This window comes from Nuphar pumila, chromosome 4 (assembly GCF_984573655.1).
Source record: "Nuphar pumila chromosome 4, dmNupPumi1.hap1.1, whole genome shotgun sequence".
Lineage (NCBI taxonomy): Eukaryota > Viridiplantae > Streptophyta > Magnoliopsida > Nymphaeales > Nymphaeaceae > Nuphar > Nuphar pumila.
The window spans coordinates 48,439,157-48,455,941 of record NC_143252.1 but is presented as its reverse complement, the minus strand read 5'-3'; the positions used below and the strand labels follow the sequence as shown (position 1 = coordinate 48,455,941).

At 35.6% G+C, this 16,785-nt stretch overlaps 1 long non-coding RNA gene across 1 annotated transcript; it reads right to left on the bottom strand.

The window, feature by feature from the left end:
* Window positions 1–795: 795 nt before the first annotated feature.
* LOC149840187 (uncharacterized) lies at window positions 796–4,936 on the bottom strand. Its single transcript, XR_016431534.1, has 2 exons — window positions 4,561–4,936; window positions 796–969 (listed from the first exon to the last, which is right to left on the bottom strand). It is a non-coding gene; the product is annotated as an uncharacterized LOC149840187 (long non-coding RNA).
* Between the last annotated feature and the right edge of the window lie 11,849 nt (window positions 4,937–16,785).

The window sequence follows — 16,785 nt, the reverse complement described above, 5'->3', positions numbered from 1 at the left end:
AATTTAAACTATTCTTTATTGCCAAAATGTAAAATATAAAATGTGCTAGAAAACCAAACAACTAACTATTACAATAAATGAATACCCTTCGCAGAGGGCGTAAAAGACAATATTTACAAGCCCAATTAAATGCCTAAAATCTAAAATAAAAGAAAAAAATCTTATACTCTTGCGCTTCCGTGTTACATGATCATTTTTGCTCCATTCCTGTGTGATCCTGCACAAAACAAAGAAACACGAGCAATATATAGGAAGAAACTACCAAGTATGATAAAAACAATCTAAAACTGAAAATTATTTAGGATCTAGAGTATGATCAACTATGTAAACATCTATACTATACGTGAACAACTAAGTAGCACAGAACATACTGATGCTAGATGCAAATAGGAAAGCACAACAGAACGCACTACTAGAACAAGGGAAAACAAATGCAAATCAGATGAAACAAAGCTTGCATGAATGTAACAGAGAAAACTGGATGAAAAACTAGCAGATTCAATACATGCATATGCTGAATTAAAAAAAACTAAATTGATGCTAAAATGATAACAATATGCAGAAATCAAGAATCACTCAGCTATCACCACTCAGCCGACACAACACACTGTGTATCAATATTCAGTAATAACATATCTATCAAACATATATCTATTTGATATCAGTGTTTGGAATTCTTGTGACAGATTGTAACACCCCAAAATTTTAACCCAAATTTTAGAGGAATTTTTTTTTTATATATATAACAGCGGAAACAAGAAATAAAATAAGGTTAAACATTTCGAGACATTACGGTGGAGAGAAACCCAAAACATTTATTTCATTTCAATATTAATGAAGATCATCAGAGTTTTAAATGATATGAACAGTTAAAATTTATAATAAACTCAAGCGATCCCTGGAACAATAAATCCAAAAATCTCGATCTGATGCCTCATCCCGCAGCCGCTCATAAACTCTATTCTTTACCTGAAAATTTGTAGATTGATTGGAATTAGACTACCACGTCTAAGTAGGAATTACTGTAAATTTGGCAAATATACTAAGTAACAAGTATGCAAGGGATTTGTTTAATTATGGACAATAAAACATAGCATGAGAATATAAACATTACTAAACTACTGCACATTGTTAATTTAAGTTTCTAGCTAGAATATATAAACACTACCAAGACCAAATCAACCATTGCAGGAGTACAAAATTCATCTCATGATAAGGTAATATCATTTGCAGCATTTAAATATATCATGGCCACCGATTCCATTGAATGCTTAAAAGTAAGTGAAGCAGACTATGCAACAACTATAACAGACATATACATAAGCAAGTAAAGCGGATTATGCAACAACAGCAACATGCATAACAGTCATGTAACAACCACAATATGAATTCAATTATCTCATATCTACACCTTTCAGTAATTCATTTCATCACAAGCTCAGAACATGCTGGAAGAATATAAACATGTCTCCCTAAAACTCCACTCACTGTGATACCTAGAATATTCTAATTGATGTTTATCTTTTCTTATCTTATCTTATCCCGCGGGTACACACGGGCCGAGGCAACCATCACAGAAGAGAACGTTCAGGGGTATATTATTCAAAGTTGTTTTATTAACCCAAACATTCTAACTGTGACTGAAATCCCAAGGGAGCGGCCAGTGACCGAGAGAAACTCCCAAAGGCCAAAACCAAAACAGGATGCATCCCTAACTTCTGCAGAAGAACATGGAACTACCACCTAGGACACATTTGGTAGTCCGGGTCCCCCAACTCTGAGGACTGAGACCAACGAGTCGCTTTACGCTCGAAGCTAAACACATGTCCCCAGAGTTTTGTACCACCTACCCTCTCCAAGGTAAGCCTGAATCTGAGTGGGTTAATCTTTTCATTTAATTATTTTCCCGAAGTATGGGGCATTTCCCCAACTTCTTTCTACTATCATAGTAGTAGAAATCTCAACCTTAGTCATTTTACCAAGGTGCATACAACAGTTCCCATCCTTTGTCATATTGATTGCATAACCCACTCAAAGTGCTCCGGTGCCTTTAAACCAGTCGAGCAACAAGAATTAAATTTAAGTTCTTATCAGTATTATGATCATTATTCTAAATGCTTTGGTACTTTTAAACCAATCGGACAAAAATGCCCCAGTATCTTTCAACCAGTCAGGCTCACAGAAATTAACCTTTAATTTTCTCACCAATGTTATTGACATTGAGTACACGTTCATTAACAAAAGTACCTGCATCAGGTACCCAATCCATATTGCCCAATTAGGCATGATTCCCAAACTCCCTATCATTCATTTTGAATTCTCAGTGGACAAGGGAAAGCAAATTCACATAACTTGACTGCATGCAACAAACAATTTCAATAAATGACATTTCATTTATATGTCTCATAGCTCTTCTACAGAAAGCAGTCAAAACTCAGACAATTCCAGATTTGAATGTCAGTAGTTTATATGAAAAAAAAATTCAGATAAAACCAAATTGCATATACACCCATTTCTATTACAATTCGATTTATTACTAAAGTGTAAAACATAGTGTTTCATAAATAGGTCACATCACATATATCCAACTACAAGTAGAAAGCCCACCTACAATCTCATAACGAATTACAATTCTTAATGGCAATTTAAAAACACTGTTGGTTTGTTTGTTTGCTTCTTTTTTTTTTCAGGTATCTAATATCACCCAGGTGCCAGCAATAACCGACCCAAAGGTTTGGTCAGGAGTTCATTATTTAGAGGGTTTCAGTTAGGTTCTCTTTTCAAGTATCTCACAAAGGATCTAGTATACGGCTTCATATAAGTATTCATCTCATCAAGCACCATTGTGTTATTATCCAAACCTAATCCTACTACTTCATGTAGACAGTGTACAGGCATCACCAAAATGTGAAATAGAAGTATAATAAGAATTGAGTGAAAGAACATGTAATTTAGAAGTGTGCAGGAATCATAATTATCAATATATTTCTGGTATTACCCCTTTTTAAGCACCTGAAATCAGTAAATATCATATATTAGTTCTGACATGGCAGTTCAAAAATTAAAAATCCGTATTATCATGGTATGAGGATCGACACCCACAGCATTTACTGCGTGTAACAAACTGCTAGTATTATTCATACACTTACAGACTCTATCTGTGTTATGTAGTTAGCAAGGCAATCATTATAGTCTTGATTTTCTTCTGAGTTTAGTGAGAGCTCTGATTTAAAGTTTGAAAAGTAGTTCACCCAAGTACTGGTGAACAGACTCTGTGTACGTATAACAGTGTAAATGGGCATCACATAATTTATCAAAATCAGAAGTTACTGCAATGTTCATATGGGCTGAACACTGATGCCCTACTCATAACCGAGTAACGTACACAGGCTTTTCCAGTAACAGCAATCAATGAGCACCAGGGACCCCTAATTAATTGATATAGGAATAAAACACAGTACAAGCTACAACAGTTGAACCTTACAGTGGAAATACAACTTATGCAACAAAAGAAAACCATGAGACTTATCCCATATTACAGTTTATTGTGTTATATAAGTATACTTCTAAAACCATCTACCATAAAAAAAAAAGTTTACTAGGTTCAGTTATATAATCAAATCTATATGAGTATTAACATCCACCAAATGTTTGTGCTTATAAGGAATAACATAACATGATGTATATTAACTGGATGGGTGGACTATAATGTACATATTACATGATCTAATCTAACGTTGCAAACCATATTGTTTTTGACTTTACGACCCAACAATCAGATCAGAGTATCTGATAAGGGTGAGCATTAGCAACCCCAAAAGGTCTTTAATTTCAGGCATAATAATGATAACTTCTAAGTTATTATTATTCATCTCTTCACCGACAACAACTAAAACAAAACACAGAACTGCAGCCTACTAGAAACAACAGAATATGCAAATCCCAAAAAAAATGGAGTAATCGATGTTCTAAATAAAAGACCAGATAGCTTGGATCATTAAGATATAAATAACATTTGCAGGAAAGAAAAATAACACACCCATTCAGTATAGACAGTACAGAACTACAAATCCCCATTTTTTTTTTATGAACTGGTCTATTAAAAGAAAGTCGAATGTAGCCATAACCATAAAGGGTCTTGACTACTTTAGATTTCAGTAGGCACACGCCTGATCATATATCATGCAAGGTCCAGCACGATCCAATAGAATGGACAGAGGATTAAAAGAATTGGGATTTCCAAAAATCAGTATATGAAAAAAAAAACCCTTTACGATAATCAGTAACCACACAGAACCAAGGTTTTGCACAGCTTCAGTCCACTCATAGGGATTGTATTGCAAACCATTACCTCTTTGGAACAAATACCCGATAAAATCATGATAGACCCTACAAAATCGTTGCCAATCCTACCGTCGAAAATTCCAAAATCCCCAAATCGAAGATTTGGGATTTTCGGCAAACCAAATCCCAATTTTTTTTTTTTGATTTGGGATTCACGACAAATCCAACACATACTAGTAACTTAATACATATGCGAAAAGCATAGTAAAAACCTACCTCGGCAATGCGAAATCCCCAACTTTGTGCGATTGTTTCTCCCTAGCCGCTGTGAAGCCAAGCCCTCCTCACGCCGACTCCACGAACACAAACGAGAGAGATGGAAAAACCGAAGTAACCTCGCTGCCGTGCTCGTGTGAGTCGTGCGTTCTCCACCGGCTGGTGTAAGAAAGAAAGGAAATTGGGAGGGAGAGGAAAAGAGAAACGGAAGGGAGTTGAGGGAGACCGAGAGAGAGAGAGGGTTCGGCTAAATGGGAGAGGAAGGAGGCGAGATATGGAAGGGTGCCACGAAGATCGGAAGGGGATCTGCTACCCTCCCCTTCACACGGCGGCTGCGCATCCCCCTTCCTCAGCTTCCTTACTTCCACGCTGTGTTAGGGTTCAAAAACGAACCCTAACACTCGTTTTTATCGGGTAGGGCTTTTGCTTTGTTTTTTTTTTGTTTTATTTTACTTGGTTTTAACGTGTTGTTGGGTGCCTGTTTGGTTCGGTTGAACCTGAACCCGAACCCGAACCCGCCACAGCTGGGTCCAAGTCTTGGGCATATCCGGATCCATCTGAGGATCCAGACCCACATCTAAATATTTAACTTATTAAATATTGAGTATAACACGAATTAAAAATGTTGTGGATCCAATTACATTATTATAAATATCTACTAACTTACTATGAATCCGGGGTCCATTATGCTTGATACACTCTTTAAATAAATCTGGATCCAAGGATCCAGATTAATATTTGAAGTTCTGATATCGAAGATCCAAATGCAATATTGTGGATCTGAACCTCGCCTTAAGCTATACCAATTCCCACTAAAGTGTTGTGGAAATTGTCTCATAAAAAAATCCGATTTATTTCCAGGATCCAAATAGGTTATTTAAGATCCAATTACGAATAAATAATTAAAACCATAAAATATTCGTGTATTACCTTAATGACTTAAAATCTACATTTATTTATCTGATAAAAATCATGGGTATTACATCCTTTCCCCCTAAAAAGAATTTCGTCCTCGAAATTTCATTACAGTATTCCCGTAGATATCGTAGTCTGAGGGAGTTGGTATCGACAAGGATGCACATATATGTGCAAGCTCCCAACATATATCCCAACATACAAGGAGCAGGACAACGCACCATGAGTTTCTAAGAGACGTTTGGAGCTAAAAGTCAGTCTCGTCAAAATTCATACATGATTCTTTTGATGGCGAAAACGTACTAAATATCAGGAAAGTCTTAACCTAAGACAATTAGAGTGTATATTCACTACTTCATACTTGTTTAGTCACAACTGATAGACACGACGTGCTATTCCTTTAGCTTGTTCTTGATTATTGGGTGGAGTTTTCTTTATTTTATCATAATTACAACGTTGTTTGTTGTCCTCGCTATTTCTAACAGACTTTTTGTCCTGAATAACGTTCACTTATTTCTAATTCTCAAGGTTTTGTGTGGCCAGTTGTCACTTGTCATAACCTTGCTCAAGATGTTATTCTCAAAATGGTACCATCTTTTCACACAAGACCCAAGCATATTCTCAAATCAAGGTCTAGAATCTCTCAAAGAGTGGCTCTTCTATTCTCAAAAGATACAAACATGTCATTATATCAAGATTTAAAATCAATATTGATCCAGTTCTGCTATAACTAAAGCCAAATCTATTGATCTCTAATAGGCTATATCAATCAATCTCAGCAAATTCTCCCAATTTGACATGACTCTTTATTAATTAAAGATTAATAAGATCCACGTCGGATCATCTGGTCTAAGAAATGCACAACCTCACACGGAATTACCGCCCTAGATGGTATACCCGGTCTTGGGCATTACACTTCCTCACAGGAACTTACCGTCTTTGCGGCTGCCCGTTCTTGGACAATGTATTACCTTACGGAGATCTACCATTCAAGCCGGATTACCTGATCTTGGTCATACACGCCTTCACAGATAACCCTTTATGGAAAGGGTCCTCACCAGGTGCCAAAATAGTGGTATATACATAACTACGATCGACCGCTCTCAAGGTCGGTAGCCACCAATATGGGCACAAGCATAGATATCCTCAATATGCCTCATTACTTCGTTTGGCACATAAATCATAAAATTACACCTTTCACCATTATGGTTCCATGAACTATAGTTCACTATTAAACTTAAGCATATATCACATGCTTTCAAAATTTCAGATCACGTGGCATTTCAATTCTATCATACTAAAGCATATTATCCTATGCATCATATCATTGCCACTAGGAACATGGCATTTTCTATATTTAATATTGAAGCATGCGTAACCAAAACATGAGTCTTATACAATGAGATCTTGTATATATCAAGAATCAATTAAACCTCAAGATACGTAACTTCTACATAGTTCGAGTTATGCAGATAGGCTTTCAATCATATATGTATATAAGACATGCAGATCATTTCATCATTTCATGTGTATTGATAATCCTTGCATCCTATCACATTCAATTATTTCGACATGAAACGCACGCACATATCTTCTAAGAAATTTAGTCAAAAATCCATAATACACACATCAATTATGTTATACAAGTATGATACATCCATTCAGACAGTCATAATACGATCATCTACAAAGAAACTATGTAGGCGTGGTACCTCCATCTAGTAGGTTGACACTAAGGATTTGTTGGCGTGATAAATCAACAACCTAAACACTAATCATTATAAGCGTGATGTATCATTCACCTAATAGGTCAAAATCAATAAATTGTAGGCGTGGATTTACCTATATACTAATATGAGCATCACAAAAGAACAAGTAACAAGACCAATAACAAAACAAAATAAATTATACTCACAGAGCGCTTGCAGGGTGTGGCACGATCGTGATCTTTGATTTATTGTTCCCAAGCTCTGATACCATTTGTAACACCCTGAAATTTTAACCCAAATTTTAGAGAAATATTTTTTTTATATAATAGCGGAAACAAGAAATAAAATAAGGTTAAACATTTCAAGACATTACGGTGGAGAGAAACCCAAAACATTTATTACATTTCAATATTAATGAAGATCATCAGAGTTTTAAATGATATGAACAGTTAAAATTTACAATAACAAAACAAAATAAATTATACTCATAGAGCGCTTGCAGGGTGTGGCACGATCGTGATCTTTGATTTATTGTTCCCAAGCTCTGATACCATTTGTAACACCCTGAAATTTTAACCCAAATTTTAGAGGATTTTTTTTTTATATATATATAACAGCGGAAACAAGAAATAAAATAAGGTTAAACATTTCGAGACATTACGGTGGAGAGAAACCCAAAACATTTATTTCATTTCAATATTAATGAAGATCATCAGAGTTTTAAATGATATGAACAATTAAAATTTACAATAAACTCAAGCGATCCTTGGAACAATAAATCCAAAAATCTCGATCTGATGCCTCATCCCGCAGCCGCTCATAAACTCTATTCTTTACCTGAAAATTTGTAGATTGATTGGAATTAGACTACCACGTCTAAGTAGGAATTACTGTAAATTTGGCAAATATACTAAGTAACAAGTATGCAAGGGATTTGTTTAATTATGGACAATAAAACATAGCATGAGAATATAAACATTACTAAACTACTGCACATTGTTAATTTAAGTTTCTAGCTAGAATATATAAACACTACCAAGACCAAATCAACCATTGCAGGAGTACAAAATTCATCTCATGATAAGGTAATATCATTTGCAGCATTTAAATATATCATGGCCACCGATTCCATTGAATGCTTAAAAGTAAGTGAAGCAGACTATGCAACAACTATAACAGACATATACATAAGCAAGTAAAGCGGATTATGCAACAACAGCAACATGCATAACAGTCATGTAACAACCACAATATGAATTCAATTATCTCATATCTACACCTTTCAGTATTTCATTTCATCACAAGCTCAGAACATGCTGAAAGAATATAAACATGTCTCCCTAAAACTCCACTCACTGTGATACCTAGAATGTTCTAATTGATGTTTATCTTTTCTTATCTTATCTTATCCCGCGGGTACACACGGGCCGAGGCAACCATCACAGAAGAGAACGTTCAGGGGTATATTATTCAAAGTTGTTTTATTAACCCAAACATTCTAACTGTGACTGAAATCCCAAGGGAGCGTCCAGTGACCGAGAAAAACTCCCAAAGGCCAAAACCAAAACAGGATGCATCCCTAACTTCTGCAGAAGAACATGGAACTACCACCTAGGACACATTTGGTAGTCCGGGTCCCCCAACTCTAAGGACTGGGACCAACGAGTCGCTTTACGCTTGAAGCTAAACACATGTCCCCAGAGTTTTGTACCACCTACCCTCTCCAAGGTAAGCCCGAATCTGAGTGGGTTAATCTTTTCATTTAATTATTTTCCCGAAGTATGAGGCATTTCAACAACTTCTTTCTACTATCATAGTAGTAGAAATCTCAACCTTAGTCATTTTACCAAGGTGCATAGAACAGTTCCCATCCTTTGTCATATTGATTGCATAACCCACTCAAAGTGCTCCGGTGCCTTTAAACCAGTCGAGCAACAAGAATTAAATTTAAGTTCTTATCAGTAATATGATCATTATTCTAAATGCTTCGGTACTTTTAAACCAATCGGACAAAAATGCCCCAGTATCTTTCAACCAGTCAGGCTCACAGAAATTAACCTTTAATTTTCTCACCAATGTTATTGACATTGAGTACACGTTCATTAACAAAAGTACCTGCATCAGGTACCCAATCCATATTGCCCAATTAGGCATGATTCCCAAACTCCCTATCATTCATTTTGAATTCTCAGTGGACAAGGGAAAGCAAATTCACATAACTTGACTGCATGCAACAAACAATTTCAATAAATGACATTTCATTTATATGTCTCATAGCTCTTCTACAGAAAGCAGTCAAAACTCAGACAATTCCAGATTTGAATGTCAGCAGTTTATATGGAAAAAAAATTCAGATAAAACCAAATTGCATATACACCCATTTCTATTACAATTCGATTTATTACTAAAGTGTAAAACATAGTGTTTCATAAATAGGTCACATCACATATATCCAACTACAAGTAGAAAGTCCACCTACAATCTCATAACGAATTACAATTCTTAATGGCAATTTAAAAACACTGTTGGTTTGTTTGTTTGCTTCTTTTTTTTTTTCAGGTATCTAATATCACCCAAGTGCCAGCAATAACCGACCCAAAGGTTTGGTCAGGAGTTCATTATTTAGAGGGTTTCAGTTAGGTTCCCTTTTCAAGTATCTCACAAAGGATCTAGTATACGGCTTCATATAAGTATTCATCTCATCAAGCACCATTGTGTTATTATCCAAACCTAATCCTACTACTTCATGTAGACAGTGTACAGGCATCACCAAAATGTGAAATAGAAGTATAATAAGAATTGAGTGAAAGAACATGTAATTTAGAAGTGTGCAGGAATCATAATTATCAATATATTTCTGGTATTACCCCTTTTTAAGCACCTGAAATCAGTAAATATCATGTATTAGTTCTGACATGGCAGTTCAAAAATTAAAAATCCGTATTATCATGGTATGAGGATCTACACCCACAGCATTTACTGCGTGTAACAAACTGCTAGTATTATTCATACACTTACAGACTCTATCTGTGTTATGTAGTTAGCAAGGCAATCATTATAGTCTTGATTTTCTTCTGAGTTTAGTGAGAGCTCTGATTTAAAGTTTGAAAAGTAGTTCACCCAAGTACTGGTGAACAGACTCTGTGTACGTATAACAGTGTAAATGGGCATCACATAATTTATCAAAATCAAAAGTTACTGCAATGTTCATATGGGCTGAACACTGATGCTCTACTCATAACCGAGTAACGTACACAGGCTTTTCCAGTAACAGCAATCAATGAGCACCAAGGACCCCTAATTAATTGATATAGGAATAAAACACAGTACAAGCTACAACAGTTGAACCTTACAGTGGAAATACAACTTATGCAACAAAAGAAAACCATGAGACTTATCCCATATTACAGTTTATTGTGTTATATAAGTATACTTCTAAAACCATCTACCATAAAAAAAAAGTTTACTAGGTTCAGTTATATAATCAAATCTATATGAGTATTAACATCCACCAAATGTTTGTGCTTATAAGGAATAACATAACATGCTGTATATTAACTGGATGGGTGGACTATAATGTACATATTACATGATCTAATCTAACGTTGCAAACCATATTGTTTTTGACTTTAAGACCCAACAATCAGATCAGAGTATCTGATAAGGGTGAGCATTAGCAACCCCAAAAGGTCTTTAATTTCAGGCATAATAATGATAACTTCTAAGTTATTATTATTCATCTCTTCACCGACAACAACTAAAACAAAACACAGAACTGCAGCCTACTAGAAACAACAGAATATGCAAATCCCCAAAAAAATGGAGTAATCGATGTTCTGAATAAAAGACCAGATAGCTTGGATCATTAAGATATAAATAACATTTGCAGGAAAGAAAAATAACACACCCATTCAGTATAGACAGTACAGAACTACAAATCCCCATTTTTTTTTTTATGAACTTGTCTATTAAAAGAAAGTCGAATGTAGCCATAACCATAAAGGGTCTTGACTACTTTAGATTTCAGTAGGCACACGCCTGATCATATATCATGCAAGGTCCAGCACGATCCAATAGAATGGACAGAGGATTAAAAGAATTGGGATTTCCAAAAATCAGTATATGAAAAAAAAACCCTTTACGATAATCAGTAACCACACAGAACCAAGGTTTTGCACAGCTTCAGTCCACTCATAGAGATTGTATTGCAAACCATTACCTCTTTGGAACAAATACCCGATAAAATCACGATAGACCCTACAAAATCGTTGCCAATCCTACCGTCGAAAATTCCAAAATCCCCAAATCGAAGATTTGGGATTTTCGGCAAACCAAATCCCATTTTTTTTTTTTGATTTGGGATTCACGACAAATCCAACACATACTAGTAACTTAATACATATGCGAAAAGCATAGTAAAAACCTACCTCGGCAATGCGAAATCCCCAACTTTGTGCGATTGTTTCTCCCTAGCCGCTGTGAAGCCAAGCCCTCCTCACGCCGACTCCACGAACACGAACGAGAGAGATGGAAAAACCAAAGTAACCTCGCTGTCGTGCTCGTGTGAGTCGTGCGTTCTCCACCGGCTGGTGTAAGAAAGAAAGGAAATTGGGAGGGAGAGGAAAAGAGAAACGGAAGGGAGTTGAGGGAGACCGAGAGAGAGAGAGGGTTCGGCTAAATGGGAGAGGAAGGAGGCGAGATATGGAAGGGTGCCACGAAGATCGGAAGGGGATCTGCTACCCTCCCCTTCACACGGCGGCCGCGCATCCCCCTTCCTCAGCTTCCTTACTTCCACACTGTGTTAGGGTTCAAAAACGAACCCTAACACTCGTTTTTATCGGGTAGGGCTTTTGCTTTGTTTTGTTTTGTTTTGTTTTGTTTTTTTTACTTGGTTTTAACGTGCTGTCGGGTGCCTGTTTGGTTCGGCTGAACCCGAACCCGAACCCGAACCCGCCACAGCTGGGTCCAAGTCTTGGGCATATCCGGATCCATCTGAGGATCCAGACCCACATCTAAATATTTAACTTATTAAATATTAAGTATAACACGAATTAAAAATGTTGTGGATCCAATTACATTATTATAAATATCTACTAACTTACTATGAATCCGGGGTCCATTATGCTTGATACACTCTTTAAATAAATCTGGATCCAAGGATCCAGATTAATATTTGAAGTTCTGATATCGAAGATCCAAATGCAATATTGTGGATCTGAACCTCGCCTTAAGCTATACCAATTCCCACTAAAGTGTTGTGGAAATTGTCTCATAAAAAATCCGATTTATTTCCAGGATCCAAATAGGTTATTTAAGATCCAATTACGAATAAATAATTAAAACCATAAAATATTCGTGTATTACCTTAATGACTTAAAATCTACATTTATTTATCTGATAAAAATCATGGGTATTACACAGATTCTTTTAGAAATCTGTATCAACAAATACAGATATAGCAATGATACACAAGTATATCAAGTATGCAAATTCCATCAAATTAATGAAAATGACTGAAAACAAGTGATAAAAACAGTAATCGAAAGTTACAAAACAGAGAATTAGAAAATACAGAAAATAAGAATCGATCATTATAGAAAGAAACAAGAATATGACTGTGTAAAACAGGAAATGAAGTTCTGAAGAAAACCTAAATCAATTGCAATGTTAAAGCGGTAAATGCTATGGAAGGAAACAGTAAATGTAACAATTAAGAAATTTCAGAAAATATGAATTTAAACTAAGAAACAGGAAATTATCCGTAAATTGAAAACAGAAGATGAGATAAAAAATTTACGATGCTGTAAAAACAAACAAACAGAAAATTAATGAAAGAACAAGAAATCAGACGACGATAAACATGAACTTCAAATTAGACGATGCATTGAAACAGAAATTCATTTGTAAATTGAAACAAAAACAACATCAAACAATGCATTGAAACAACAAACGAAAATCAGATGAGGCATTGAAAATAAAAAAGCAGAAATCAGACGATGAAAAAAAATCAGAAACAGCAATGATCGAGTTTTTTTCTTTCCGTTCTTCTTTCTTTTTTTTGTTTTTCTTTACACAGAAACACAACCTGAATTCATTAAGCAAACCATAAGAAGAAGATGAATGTGGAAAAAGAAGAAGAAGAAGAAGAAGAAGAAGAAGACGTTACCGTGAACTGGAGGGAACAAGGGAGAGGTGGCCTCCACCGCTTACACTGTCGTCGACTGAAGAACTCTGCCGGATTGAGGAAACAGAAACAGAAGAAGGAGGAGAAATCAGGGAGAGCATGAGAAAAATGGGGGAAAAGATGAATCCGGCGGTGGAAAAAAGGGAAAAAGACAGAAACCAAAGGGGAAAAAGAGGCGTTGGCGCCAGAGGGTGAGACGGTGGAAAATTTTTCCTTCCGTCGGTTTTTAAAAGGGCAAACCGGTTTGTTAAAAAAAATTCAAAAATTAAAAACACTTTGAAAACGAAAATTATTTACAAAAAAAACTCATTTGACTATATTTTTTTCTTTTTAAAAAAATAAAACTACTCTAATATGAATATTTAATAATTAATTTTTTTCTTCTTTTCTATAAAGAAAACTTACATTATTTTAGTAACAATATAAAACATATACTAACTTGCAAAATAACACCATTTTTCTTTATTTTCTTTATTTTTTATTTTTTATTAACATGCTCTATCCTAACATATAGATGGGTTTTTTAATTGATTTTAATATGAAATCATGCATATTTTTATGTAAAATGTACCTAAAATCTATGCATGATCACCCATCCACTTGGTATATCATTTGAATCACATTATTCTATGAATGTTTCATCAACCAATGGCGATATGACATGCATAACATGTGCAACATCGTAACCGTAAGAGAAGTCATAGATATCATCTAATTGATAGTAATCACTCTCTTCAGTTAACTTGTCTTCTTGTAACTGATCATACTCAGGGTATAGTTTGGACTTCACCTTGCAAACTGCCCACCATTCATTTGTATCTGTCTTTTTTTGTACTCGGATATGAAGTATAATAAAGTTGTTGAGCTTGCGAGGCTAATATGAATGATTCATATGTTCCAAACTTTGATTTATGATTCACTTCCACAATGCCTGAGGATTTGTCGACTCTTGTTGCAGTTGGATCAAACCAATGACACTTGAATAAAGTTACCCTATTATTTATGACTAAGTAAGTCAACTCCATTATTTCATCTATAACACCGTAGTAATTATGTTCATTTTCACCGTAGCGGCTACCCTTGACACACACACCACTATTCATCATTGATTTGTTTATACCGTAGTCTTTTGTATGGAATCGATAACCATTTACGATGTACCCGTTGTAACATTGCACAACTTTAGTTAGACCATTTTGTAAATCACATATTCCTTAATCTTTAACATCACCATGGCGGACCTACACACAAACATAAACAATGATTGTGATCATGACCAATTAAGTAACTTAGTATTGCTTACAAGTACACAATTTATGTGAGTGTCCTTACCAACTCTTTCAACCACTCCACAAACTAAGTTTCATGTTCTTTTTGTACTTCTGCATCAGTGAGATGTGAAACTTCTCTTAGCAACTCCATATCAAATCGTCATCAAACCACAAATACTTATATTACCGAACCATGTATGCACGTATAACACATAAAATGATTTAGAATTGTGTTGCGTCTACATATACTTACTCGATGTATGGGTCGATCGCTGAGCAATTAAAAAGAATATAGATGTGTGTTGTGTCTTGCTCTCGATCTGTCAAGAGTCTTGATCGGCAACTACCAAATGCATGCCCAAGTGGTTGAAATATCGACAGCTTGTCAGCTATAGTAAATTGTTCTCCATCATTGTTACGAGTCGGGCATGTGTAACGTGTTGGAATGTGAGGTTCAAAGTACAAACATGAGAAATTTGAAATCTCTTTTAAAGTCAACGCCTCACAAATAGAGCCTTCTACTCTTGCTTTATTATGAACCTTTTTTTTGAGGTCAAACATGCATCTGTCAAAAATATACATTTCAAATTTGAAATATTTGTTATTGAAGAGACAAATATAAGAAAACATATACCTTTCAAATGGGTACATCCATCGATATTGCACAAGGCCACCAACCCTTAGTTCATATGGCAAATGTATGATCAAATGTTTCATAACATCGAAAAATACTGGCAGAAAAATCTTTTCTAGCAGACAAACAATGGTGATGATAGAGTCATCGATAATCTTTACATCAGATACTACAACTTTTGATGCGCACAATGTTTTAAAAAATTCACTCAACTCAGACAATACCCCCCATATAGGTTTGTCTAACATATCATGAAATGCTAGGGGTATCAATCGTTGCATAAAGATATGACAATCATGACTCTTCAACCCATATAAATGTTCATCGTCAATCTTCACAGCCCGAGCAATGTTAGAGACATATCCATCCGGAAATCTCAACTGCCACAACCATTGACATACCTGCTTTATTTGAACAGGTCCAAGCACGTACTTTGCCTTTGGTTTCAGTACTTTGCCATTATACTCTTTGAGTTTCAATTCCAGTCTTTTACATATTACTTTTAAATCCATACGGGCCTTCAGATTATCCTTTGTTTTTCCTTTAACATTCATTACTGTATTGAATACATTATCAAACACATTTTTCTCTACAAGCATCACATCCAAATTATGTCGTATCAATAGAGTCGACCAATATGGTAGTTCCCAAAAAATAGATTTCTTTGTCCAATTATGATCCTTCCCAAATCCAAGGAAGGACGTCGGACTACGGGCATCTGAAAAGTATCGCAATCTTCTTAAAATCTTTATGCCAGACAATCTTGTGGGTGAACCTTTCATTTCAGTTGTGCATGCTCGAAACACATTCCTTTGTCGTCGTAACGAATGGTCGCTGGGTAGAAATCGACGTTGATACTCAAACCAGCAAGACTTCCATCCATGTGTCAATCTAAAAGTTTTTGTATCCTCTATGCAGTACGGACATGCCAACCTCCCATGTGTGCTCCAACCAGATAACATACCATATGCAAGAAAGTCACTGATTGTCCATAGAACAACGACTTTCATATTGAAATTTTGTTTTTTGTGGGCATCATACATGGTAACACCGTCATCCCACAGTACTTTTAGTTCATCAATCAATGGTCATAAATATACATCAAGATTTTGGCAAGGTGAGGTTGGACTAGCGATCAATAGAGACAAGAAAAGATTTGGACGCTTCATACAAAAGCTTGATGGAAGGTTGTATGGAGTTACAAATACTAGTCAACATGAGTATGAAGTTGATCTACCCCCAAATGGATTAAATCTATCTGTACATAGACCGAGTCTAACATTTCTCACTTCCATTACGAAGTTCTGATGAGTATGATCAAAGTGCTTCCAAGCTTCGGCGTCAACAGGATGCGTGATCTTGTCTTCATCATGTCAAACTTTATTTACATGCCATATCATGTGTTTAGTTGTCCTTAAAGACATATACAATCGTTGCAATCTAGGAGTGATAGAAAAGTAGCGAAGCGACTTGTATGAAACTTCTTTTGATCTCGTGCTACCAATGCCTCTT